Raw genomic sequence first — 12,903 nt, 5'->3', positions numbered from 1 at the left:
CGGACCCTGAATGTCACACCTGCCTATGGAGTTTGATCGTGGATCAGCCTCCGTGCTGTAACTAGAGCCGGTATCTTTCTTTCATTATTAATTCATGCTGTAGTTACTCACATGATGGGCCTCGTGTGTGTGTGTGTGTGTGTGTGTGTGTGTGTGTGTGTGTGTGTGTGTGTGTGTGTGTGTGTGTGTGTGTGTGTGTGTGTGTGTGTGTGTGTGTGTGTGTGTGTGTGTGTGTGTGTGTGTGTGTGTGTGTGTGTGTGTGTGTGTGTGTGTGTGTGTGTGTGTGTGTGTGTGTGTGTGTGTGTGTGTGTGTGTGTGTGTGTGTGTGTGTGTGTGTGTGTGTGTGTGTCTTTGGTGGTAAGATTTGATTTAAACTCACCAGTGAAGGAACATTAAGTTAAATGCTCTGGACTGTTAGTCGGAGCAGAGGAGTAGCAACTGAACTTTCAGCTACGCTCCCGCAACCTTTTTATTTATGCTATTTAATTTTTTACGTGTTTAAATTATGTTAAACGTGTGTCTTCAAAACCTATGACAGAATAGTATGTATATACACACTATAGCCCCTGTAAGTTGTATGTAGAGTAGACATTAATTATGAAATAAACTCCTCAATGGGGGAGGACGTGAGAAATGCTACAATTGAAAATAGTAATTTCTGTGTATGTGACAGGAAGAAACTGAACAATGTCTGGCAGCAGGTATTGTTTGTTCATACTGATCCTCCTCCAGTGTCAGCGGCCTGGAACAAGTTGTCAAAGCTGGAGGCTATTTAGGAAAACACAGGAACTGCAGAGTATTTACTAAATATCAAACCATGCTGGCTGGTGTTTTGGAAAGACCTGCAGCAGAGGGATGCTGAAAAAGAGGGATGTTAAAGTCACTGATATTCAGTTGACCAAATGTTTGATGCAGTATCTTGCAATTGTCATGATTTGACGCCATCGTACACCCCCATTTGGCTAAAGGACGTCAGCTTTAATCGGTAAATTCAAACCTGTGTAGTTCATCTCCCACATGGAGTTTATGTAACTGAAAATAAGAAGTGCTCATGAAACAAATGGACTTGTTTGTGTCGTGGGTGATGACATTCAGCTCATCTGCAAAGAGAAAAGAAAGCTGAGGGATTGTCCGAGCTGCAGTTCAGCAAGTTCAGGTTGGCACGGATTCCAACACACGCACACACACACACACACACACACACACGCACACACACACACACACACACACACACACACACACACACGCTGGTGGTTTGCCTGCACCTCAGCTGTGCTTCACTGCAGAGAGGATGACAGAAAGTAAGGCGGAAGAGAGACAGACAGCGAGAGCACGGCTGAGAATACAAAGCAGGAGGAGAAGGAAAAAAGAGATCTCAAGTCTCATCACGTTAACCCTTTTACTTCTGCTGCTGAAAATCCTGCGGACGGCACCAAGAAAGGAGTAAAATAGGTCCGCCCATATGACAATGTTATTGGTGGTTGTAGTTGTTCCTCCGGTCCTTGTGGGGGTCAAACAGTCCATGCTATTTAATATAACAACATAGAAGACTTGGGCTATATGTCCGTAGAGCTATTTATCATTGAAACATTGACACAAACACATTGAGTTTGCTTTAGTCACAAAGACGTCTCAGGACACTTCTTGCACCATTTTCCATCGGGGTGGCAACAGCGTTAATGTCTGGTCAAGTTTGAACTGCAAACTGACATTTCAACCTCTCAACCTTCACCAAGAATGTCAACGTTCATCAAGTCAAACTTCACCCCTGAATCCTGTTCTTTCAGCCCGAGCCTTGTGTAAGCGTCAACAGGAATCTGCTGGGGCATCTTGTACACACATCCTGCATATATTGGAAAGTGGTCTGCAGGAATGTGGGCCAGTGCTCGTGAAAAGCTGAGAGGAATGTGTCTGCACACAGACAGTAATCAGAGTGTGTGTGTGTGTGTGTTTGTTTGAGCCGTTTGCTCCGGCCCTGTGCTGTGACTATGATTTTCATGATGGCCGCCGGTTTAATTCAGTGTATTTCAAACTGGAGGGCCACATAGATATCATTTCAAACATTAAAACCACATGCATAGATATAACACACTGCATCATTTACTTCATCATAGCATACCTACTACAAGTGGTTAAAATAAATCATTCTCAAAATACGTGTTGCTCCACCCAAGATGTTAACAATGTGGGTACTTTGACGTCTCGGGGAAAACTAATTGGATTTTACAAAAAGAAAGTTACAAAAAAGCCCCCCCAATTTTTCTTTTCAGACACTGCTTAGCTGTCCTTTATCCTACTAATAAGTAAAAGTAATGCAGATATTGTAATGCAGGTTCCAGCTCAACTGCTGCACCCTTAAATGCAACTTAATGACTTGGAAGACAGTGCCACTTTGATGTGGCTTAAAACATTTATAATTCCATATTCCTACGAATAATTTAAAAAAGACGAAGGTAAACATGTTTTTTTTTGTTTTTTTTAATAAAACAATCTAGAATTATTTTCTTTGTTTTATTATCATTTCATTTAATTTTGTTCTCTTACTGGCAGAAATGGGCTTCCATAGTTTACACCATATTGGTGTGTATTGTAAATTGAGCTGCAGGTAATAAAGGCGTCATTGTGTTTTCATACCAAATCACCATAACAACACCACCCCACTTCTAATTAACACAAAGTGCACCTCAGGCAGATGGGAGTGTCATCAGTTTTGCAGGAGGTTGGTCTTGAGATATGTCAGTGCCATATGATGCTAGCATGGCTAAAAATGAGAAAGTAAATCAATTAGTTTATAGTATGAAACCTAAAAATAGCTTGATAGTCCTGTGTAACACTAGAAGGTGGTATCAGACCGACTAAAAAGAAACATTTGAATACCCTCTCAAACACTGCACGCTTCAGGCTGTTCGGAAGTTTATTTTGAAAAGACCATATACATGTAGAGAATGAATATTGACTTATGTTGCTCGACTTTTGTAGGAAAACATAAACAAAATTAATAATTTTTTGTTAGATATCATACAAACCGTTGAGCACACATTGCTGCCTTATATTGTTCTAGTGGACATGTAATGCTAATGTTAATTTTACAGTACATATGTTTACCTTCCTACAGCACTCAAATACTTTATTACCGTCAGGAACACGCTCGAGGTATTGAGTTATAATATATCATATTAAAAAAAAGGAGGGGAAAAAAGACACTGATTTGAAGCACGAGATGGGACTCGTGCACGTTGTACGCCAGACAGTCCTCACTGTGACTTCCTGCAAAGGAACGTGTTACCAGTGAACACAAATCAAGTTTAGATTAGTAACTGCAATTTAATTTAATGTTATTTACTTCTAAATTAAACAATTAAAAGCCTGAGGGAGGGAGAAAGAGAGTAACAACTAACATCCATCCATCCATCCATCCATCCATCCATCCATCCATCCATCCATCCATCCATTTTCAATACCGCTTATCCTCATTAGGGTCGCAGGGGCGCTGGAGCCTAACCCAGCTGACATAGGGCGAAGGCAGGGGACACCCTGGACAGGCCGCCAGTCCATCGAGGGCACATGTAGGGACATACAACCATTCACTCTCACATTCACACCTATGGGCAATTTAGAGATCAATTAACCTGCAGCATGTCTTTGGACTGTGGGAGGAAGCCGGAGAGCCCGGAGAGAACCCACGCTGCCACGGGGAGAACATGCAAACTCCACACAGAAGGACCGCTCCGACCGGGAATTGAACCCGCGGTCCTCTTGCTGTGAGGCGACAGTGCTAGCCACTACACCACCGTGCAGCCCTACAACTAACATTAATAAAATAAATATGATTTGTTGCTGCTGATAGATTTGTATATTATATTTTATAACAATATCATTTAAAATGTATTCCGTTTATTATTAATTGATTAGTTAATCAATGTATTTGCACTGATGTCTGTAATTGCTCCATTGTGTTCTTGTCACTTGTCAGACTTTAGTAACTAAAAGGAACGAGAGACAAAGAAGGTCGCTATGCATTAATTAGCTTTTCCCACGCCATGTGCTCATTACCGGTACACTTTGAGTGATGAGGCCAGGTGTCGCATATCATTCCCAGAGCACACACACGCACACATACACACCAACGCCATATACGAGCTACCGGATAAGAGCCAGGTTTGTGAGCAGTGTCATCTTCACGACACAGGAGCTCTTTGTGTGCCGCGTGAAACCAAAGCACCTGAACGCCACACGAAAGACTTGACCTGAGACGGCCCACGCGGAGAGCTCTGAGTACCTGCGTGTCAACGAGCAGTTACAATCCTTTGCATCACAATTAAATAGAATGAACGTGTGGAACAACATTGTTGTATCAGAAGTTTCCCACGACGGGGTCCAGCACCTTATGTGCACCTTCACGTACTGGAGGCATCCATTTATGAGAAGTTTGTCTACTCAGCTACACTAAACTAAACTGAACCATTAACTGCACGTGTGTGACTTCTCTTATTGCTACTGGCTGAACTGTATTGCAAGCAAAAACAGGAGAAAATCCACAATTGTCACTTTGTGTGTATTGTCTAATTCAGTTTTCGCACTTACTTTGCAACCCTGAAGATAGTTGTTTTTCTTGCATGTCTCTACGATCAACAGAGAAGAATCTTGAAAAACAAGTTTTCAGCAGATGATGATGATTTTTAAAAGTATTGAGAAAGAGTACGACGATGAAACTTAAACTGCACAATGTTTTGATGTAGTTTAACGTGCCCCCCATTTACTTTAGACTTCTCTCTGTCTTATTTCTTTGTTCACCGCGATTGTGAGAAAAGTTTTGTCTAAGAATTTAAGACATCACAGGGGAGTAATTGACAAATGCTAATTTTGTGGGTAAAGTATTCATTTAAGGAAATGAAACAGGGTGCGGTTCAAGCTCTCTTTGTACACTATACGCTTCAACAGCTGATATTCAATATTGACTCAACAGTCTCTGCTCGCAGCTGCATTTCCACGCAATGATAATATACAAAGCAAAATAAAGAAAGAAAGCTTTTTAAACTGTGAGTTTCTACTGCTGAACATCTCAAACAAGACTCAAGTCCAAGAACCTGGCTTTCATTACAGCCCAGAACAACAGGGCCAAACTGATGCTACAGTTTACTGTGACAACAGGTTGTGTTGTCACAGTAAACTGTGAGTCTGTGTGCGATCGTGCAACCTTTGACTTTCTCCTTCCATCTGAATGCACCATGAGACATTTCATAGCTGGCTCACATCGTCCAGGCTTTTTAAGAGCGATCGCACATTTATGCTGATCTTGGATTGACACTCAAAAACTTGCAAAACGTGATCGCTTGTGGACATTTTGGGGAGGATGACAATGTAATAAAAAAACAAGAACTGTTTAAGAGACTGAAAGGAAAACAAACACATTAAGTTAATTTATTTTTATTTCTGTAAGCTAATTGTGATGAAAAATAATGCCAGATGAATGCAGCTATTTTTTTTACAAATGTAGTTCTGAACCCATTTATCTGGAAAACCTGAAAAGAACATTTACAACAAGACATCTTAGATGTTTGAACATTTGTTGTGTGTGGTGTAGTTGGTGGTCGAACACCTGGACGTTCCTCTTTTTGCTGCACACACACTTTACTGTACTGTCAGATGGTGCTTCAAAGGTGAAATGTGCAATGCATGTATAAAAGAAAAGCCCTTTGCTCTACACTTTTCTTCCTCTCATCTGTATTCAGGCACAATTCTGGATTCAGCCAGTGAATTTCTGCAGTCCTTTTCTTTCCATGAAAAGTGTCGGACGAGCATTTCCCAGAGATGCTCATCAATTAATTACTTTTTTTCAGGTGGAGGCCTGAAGTTTCATTAGAACATTTGCACAAAGACAACACTGTAACAGGAGCTGGAGTCCATGTTCCCTCAACCAACACATCACCAGCACACACACACACACACACATAGACACACATACACATACACACACACAAATAGCCAAGCTAAATATTGCCCCAGAGGTGCCACTGCTATCGGTGCTCTGCATCATAAAACTCACAAATTTCACTCCGGTCACAAGCTTCTTTAGGGAAGCAGGAACATCTTCAACCGAATGTGTGCCTCATGTGTCCACTCACCGTTGGTTCTGTTTAGTTATTTAATTCCAAAAAAACGTTTTTGAAGGCAACACCTAAAACACTCTCATACATCATATGAAATGGTATTGGACGATATATTCTGGTTTCAACCATCTGGAGTCCTGCTGACATCAAAGCAGGGTGAGAGTGAAAGGACCCGTCCTCATGCACCCAACCCAGAGGATGATGATGTCATCAGGACAAACACTGTTGTCTCACACAAAACACACACATACACACACACACACACACACTCACACACTCTGAGGTTCTTACCACTTCATCATCTGGGAAAATAAAAGAAAGAGAGTCCCATCCTCCTCCTCCTCCTCCTCCTCCTCCTCCTCCTCCTCCTCGCTCTCTGTTGTTTTTTGTTCAACAATGCACACAGTGCAGTATTTATTTAGTGTTTCTAGGAAGAGGCGCTTGTCTTGATCCTTGAACACAAACTCTTGAATGAAGCTTCAAGGCAAACATCCATCAAGCCTGTCTAGAGGATTCTATATAGAGTCGTTTTTTAGAAGACAATTCATCAACTTTTGTCATGAATACAATAAAATGGAACTGAAACTGTCTCCATCTAACTCGGTGCATTGTTAAAAATATTGTTTGTGTTACTCTAAAAATATTGTTTGTGTTACTCTTAGCAGATTTGTTGTATTTCCACAATACAGACGTATTTCGTGCAATAATTTTGCACGTCTTACATATGGCTTTGCTTTTGTCCGGCTCTTCTCTGTCTTCAGAGTTTTTAAATCTGTGAAACGCATCCAGACATTTGGGCTCGACAGTGCCTTCAGCAGCTGTTTTGATTCAACTGAGGTTCGCTGGTCTCACACGTAGTCAGATCTTGTCGTGCGAAGAACCAAAGGCTGACAAAAGCTTAAAGCTTCATGTATCCACTTAAAACATCCATCTCTGTATTTTTATGAATCTCACATGAAGATCGACTTGAATCAGAATTTTTTTTGCACACAGATTTTGTGGCATTCCCTAATTTTCATGTATTAAGAATGTTATGTTGTATGAATTATGTACAAAGAGTCTAAGTCACTCCACAATAAATTAAAAAAAATACTCACTTGACTTAAGAATCAAAAGGCCTTAATCTGAATGAATTTAGAGTTTAAATATTATATCAAAATGAATTAATAGTGATCTAAAATAGACTTTAATGTAGAATCACCTCTTTTATGGAACCGGCTTCCACTTTCAGTCCGGGGGGCAGACACAGTCACCTCATTCAAGAATAGACTTAAGACTTTTCTGTTTGATAGTGCTTATAGTTAGGGCTGAATCAGGTTTGTCCTGGTCGAGCCCCTTGATATGCTGCTATAGGCTTATAGGCTGCTGGGGGATGTTTTAGGATACACTGAGCACCTATCTCATCTTCTCTCTCTCCTTATGGATGAATTTACATCTCTCCATTGCACCTTATTAACTCTGCTTCCTCCCAGAGTCGTTGTGACTTCACGTCTCATAGGGTCCATTGGACCTGGAGGGGTCTGATGCCTGGTGAGCCGGCCTCCCGCCTTGGCCCTGCTGATCGCCCCGCCCCTCCTCCTCTCTACCTCCTTCTGTTTCATGGATTGGAGTTCCATTCATACATTGTCATATTCATGTAATGTGTTTATGTAACTTTGTAATGCTGTTCATTCTGTACACATGACATCTATTGCATCTGTCCATCCGGGGAGAGGGATCCTTCTCTGTTGCTCTCCTGAAGGTTTCTTCCCTTTTTTCCCCTGTTAAAGGTTATATTTTCTATTTTTTGGGGAGTTTTTCCTGATCCGATGTGAGGTCCTGGGACAGGGATGTGTTTCAGATTGTAAAGCCCTCTGAGGCAAATTTGTAATTTGTGATATTGGGCTATACAAAATAAACTGAATCATGACAGCCACTTTACTGAGATTACTATGGCCATATTTCTTAACAAAACCTCACAAACGCAAACCTCTTCAAACAAACTTCACGTACAAAATATGGACATTTTGGACAAAAGTATGAAAATGTTACTGCATGAGACCCAATGTTACTGGAAAGCAGAGGTGACTTTGAATATCATATTGTTCACAGCTTTGAAGAGGAGGATGTTTTACTGTAGTTTTAAAGTTAGATTGAGGTTAAGATCAGGATCAATTGAGGTGAGACCTGTAACTGTTATGGGTACGGTTTTGATCAGGAGCTATATTATGTCAATGTTTAAATAAAGGAACTGCCCCATCTTTGCATGAATCATTGCCTGGGCTCTGACACCAGCTGAACGGAGGAAGACATCTGAAAGTGTGTGTGTGCGCGCGTGTGTGTGTGTGTGTGTGTGTGTGTGTGTGTGTGTCCTTGGTTGCCATGTGCTGACCCAGTTCCTCTGCTGCGAGTTGGCATCACCTCAGATGCCCAGAGAGAGAGAGTCTTTCACACATCTGCAAACAGACAAAGACCAAAAAGCAGCAACGGGCGTGCATGCCTGCGTGCGTGCGTGCGTGCGTGCGTGCGTGCGTGCGTGCGTGCGTGCGTGCGTGCGTGCGTGCGTATTGACCTTGGCTGTCTGAAAGAGAGACTCAGCGCTCCTGGGTTGCCAGAAAGAGGCCATTTTCCAGCAGGTTTATCCAAAACACACACACTAAACTCCAACAATTTGGTGCTCTTTAGTCCTTAATGTTAATTCCGTTTGACTGTTGCTGAAGCGCCCCGCTCTTGTATGTTGTCTGAGTCATAGCTTTACATAGAATTTACATATTCATGGGGAAATTCCTAGAGGATGAATATTAAAATGATGCAGGAAGATCAAGTAGAAAAGGATTTTAGTCCACATTAAAATGCAAAATCAGACATTAATGTGAAGGAGAAACCAGGTTTTGACGTTAATACATTTAGTGAAATTGATGTTAAATGTTTAGTAGAATCCATTCAGGACCCAATCTTCATAGTGCATAAGTAAACATATCTTGTATCCAATACCTGACCATCTCTGTTGCAGCCAATTTCAAGCTTAAATACAACTTTAACATTTTAGAAACATCCTGAATCCCTAATGTTCCTCTTACAATTTCCCTTAACTAGTTGAAAAGGTGCCTTCGCCCTATGTCAGCTGGGATAGGCTCGACCCTAATGAGGATAAGCGGTATTGAAAATGGATGGATGGATGGATAGTTGAAAAGGTGCATCAAATAATATATGTATACACACATTTAAATGAAATGCTGTGACTGTATGTGAAGATGATGTACTGACAATCACCCTGATAATCAACTCTCCTCTCTGCACCTCCTTTGAACACCTTTTGCCTTCAGATTCAACAAGGTGTTGCAAACATTCCTCAGATTCTTGGTCCATATTGACATGACAGCAGCACGCAGTTGCTGCCGATTTGTCGGCTGCACATCCGTAACTCAAATCTCCCGTTCCACCACAAACCAAAGCTGCTCTATTGGATTGAGATTTGGGGACTGCGGCCCATCTGATTTAAGGTTTCAACGTGTTGTGTGTTCAGAGATGCTCTTCTTATCGAACCGGTCACTGAGATCATCTTTCTTCTATAGCTTCTGGATAAAATAAAAACTTAACAGCACAATATGTCCGTCCAAATGTTGAATGTAAAAAGATGCTAACTATGGATAGTTAATACTTTATGTGGAAAAAGGAAAGACAAAAGTTGTCTAATGGCTGTACAGGATGATCAAAAGCAGAAACGGACTGTGTGTCCCCTAGCAACACCGGCTCTCAGATGATAGTCAAACACGCTGTCTCCAATAACATGTCAAACCCGTTTGATCCTCTTTTGAAAAATGTCTACTTATGTGCGGTAACTGTAGTATCATTTGAGTTTAGTTTCGCAAAATTAGTTTGAATCTGGCTTCACCCAATGTTCAGATTTTTGTACTGGAACTGTATACAAATTAGCACATATTTAATAAGACAATGCCTTATTTGCACATAAAAAATAATTATTTCAGAAAACTCGATTTGTCTTAATGTAGGTAATCAACTGGGAAGTGTAATGGTGATATATATTACTAAAACAAAATCCCTTTTCATCTGCATGTCTCCCTTAAAATAAAGTGGATTTTTAACAATGTTGTGACCAAGACTAAACACAACCAGGTTTGCTTGTAAAAGTCTAATTACACTGCTCAAACAAAAACAGCATTCAGTAAAAGCTGGTCTTCTGTGACATGATGAAAAAACGGCTGAACATACAGAAAACAAGAAACAGGTGGGCGGTGACATACTCCAGGTAGAACAGGAAATGCAAGAACGTTGTTGTTGTGGAATAGAAGGTTGGCTTCCACAGAGCCTGATGTTAAAGCAATGTCTGCTACACACACATCCATCTCACCGCGCGTGTACTTTACATTAACAACAACATTCATTCACTGAACAATGTGAGGCGCACACGTTTGGAAGAGAATGAGTTGAAAGTGTTTGCATGACTTCTGTGTGTGTGTGTGTGTGTGTGTGTGTGTGTGTGTGTGTGTGTGTGTGTGTGTGTGTGTGTGTGTGTGTGTGTGTGCGTGCGTGCGTGTGTGTGTGTGTGTGTGTGTTTTCAGGCTTGCCGTCATTGTGCTTCTTTTGACTGCGGCTGCTGGTCGGTCAGTAAAACAGCGGCGGTTGGCTGCTAAACCGCCACAATGGTCATGTTGTCACAAAGCTGCAGTTACATCGCTGCCAAAAGACCGAAACAGTGTTCGGAGCACGAATCGTCAGGACAACGAGGCATGAGCACCCACTCCATCACCAGCTCCTTGGCGCTGCAGGAGATGGGCTTTTCCCTCAGTGAGATGTTTTGGACTGACAGCTTTATTTTTTAACCGTTTTTAGAATTTATGTTGTTCAAATTCTCATTTATTATATGATTGTTACATTCCTTTCTATCTGCTGGTGTAGAGTAACAATGCCTTGACATTTGCCCACTGTCCCTTTTCAGTATGTGGGGTTAACTAAGAATATACACCTCATATGGGTGTGGCTCTTGACAAACTCTGCAATTATATACCCAAGTTAGCGAGAGAAATTTAAATCCAGATTATTTGGGATTGATTTAGATTTAAGAAAGACAGATGAGGATGCGCATCCCACACCTTCACCTGATGAGTGCATGTTGTTGAAGGTTGGATGAGAAAGTGATCCTGAATCCGAGTCTGTCATTGGCGGGATTATATGTGAGGGCACAGTGAGAGCAGATTATTGTCTTCCAGAGCAAACCAACAAAGTCGTGTTTGGAAAGAAGAGTGTAAACCGAGGATACCGAAGATACAGTGGGTGGGTGCACAAGCTGTGACTGTGCACTCCGTCACGAGCAAGTCAGTGTGCCTGTCCTTAAATATGTGGTGCTTCAATGCATGCACATGATCCGGTTTCAGATGACTCAGATGAAACTATTTAGGAAGTCGGGAACTTTAATCATCACTCATCACTTCTTGCATCCAACCACAAAGGGGAACAGAGTCTGATGGCATGATCGTCATCCTTTCATGGCCTTGAAAGGCCTTTACACACCGGGGCTTTTCTTTTGTGTGATTTGCACTTCAGTATGTTTTTTTGAACTGTTTTACTTTCACACAGAATGAATGCAAACATTTCATGGTGAAAAATCATAATGATTTTTCAGAACGAGGAACATTTTTCTGAGCTTTTGCACCAACCAACCACATTGTGCAGAACTTCGTTGAGTTGCACCTATATTTAAGAAAAACAGTCCATAGTCCGGACCAAGAATTCAAACTATAAGTCTCATTTCAACCTTGACAAAGACCAGACCAGATCCAGTCCTTCCTTTCTTACCTTTTACATTAAAAAACATGTACATATAATATTCCTATACATGTTGCTGTGGGCCAGGGGTCAGATAACCCTGTCCGCTGGTAAAGACACATTGACCTAGAAGATAAAATCTGTAGCTTAAAGAACACCTTTTGGTTGTTGTGATATTTAGAACCAACATGCAGTTATATTGGTCACGTGTGTCAAAAGAAAAGAAAACCTATGATAATTGTCAAAACCCACAAAATTCTGCGCAATGTTTAAAACAAGGATATTTTCATCAAATCACAATTTCTTTTAAATATTTTTTTCACTGCTGTTGTGAGACGTACACACACACACACACACACACACACGCACACACCTCAAGGCAGTCCTTGAGTCTGGCATTCAAAGTGGGTCATGGGGGGGGGGGGGGGGGGGGGGGGGGGGGGGGGGGGGGGGGGGGGGGGGGGGGGGCCTCACTCTCCAGGTCTCTGGGGACAATTGAACCAGTTTACGTGAGTGTGATTCCTGGATTTATCCTGCTCCTCTTGGTTTTCTTTGTGTTGGCGAAATCCGTGGTGGAGCTGCTGACCTCCCCATCACCTTATAAGTGCACCATTTGTAAGGAAATACTTTGTTTTTTGGAAAACGCCCAAAACATCAAAGTCAGGTAAAAGGTACATCACTTCCTATCAAAGAAAATGTCGAGAGAACCTTCACCTTGACATATTTCATTTTAAACTGGTTTTCTTTTTTATTTCACTGCCTCCTCATCCTGTATATGATTCACTGTTTTTGTTTCATCGTGAAATCTTTCTTTTTGAGAAATATTTATTGATTAAAGTTTATGTTCTTTGAGCGTCTACAAAAAGCAACCAATAATGAACTAAGTAATAATGACCACCAAAGGAACACAGGCTTCATTCATCCAGAGATACTTCATATCACTGAATGAATGAATGGCTTCTTTCCTGTGCCACTCTTCTCCAGGGCTACGAAGCCAACAAGAGCCTTTCATTAGAGACCAGGTTCA

Source organism: Cyclopterus lumpus, chromosome 21 (genome assembly GCF_009769545.1).
Source record: "Cyclopterus lumpus isolate fCycLum1 chromosome 21, fCycLum1.pri, whole genome shotgun sequence".
In the NCBI taxonomy this organism is placed as follows: Eukaryota; Metazoa; Chordata; class Actinopteri; order Perciformes; family Cyclopteridae; genus Cyclopterus; species Cyclopterus lumpus.
Note: the sequence above shows the minus strand (reverse complement) of the source record.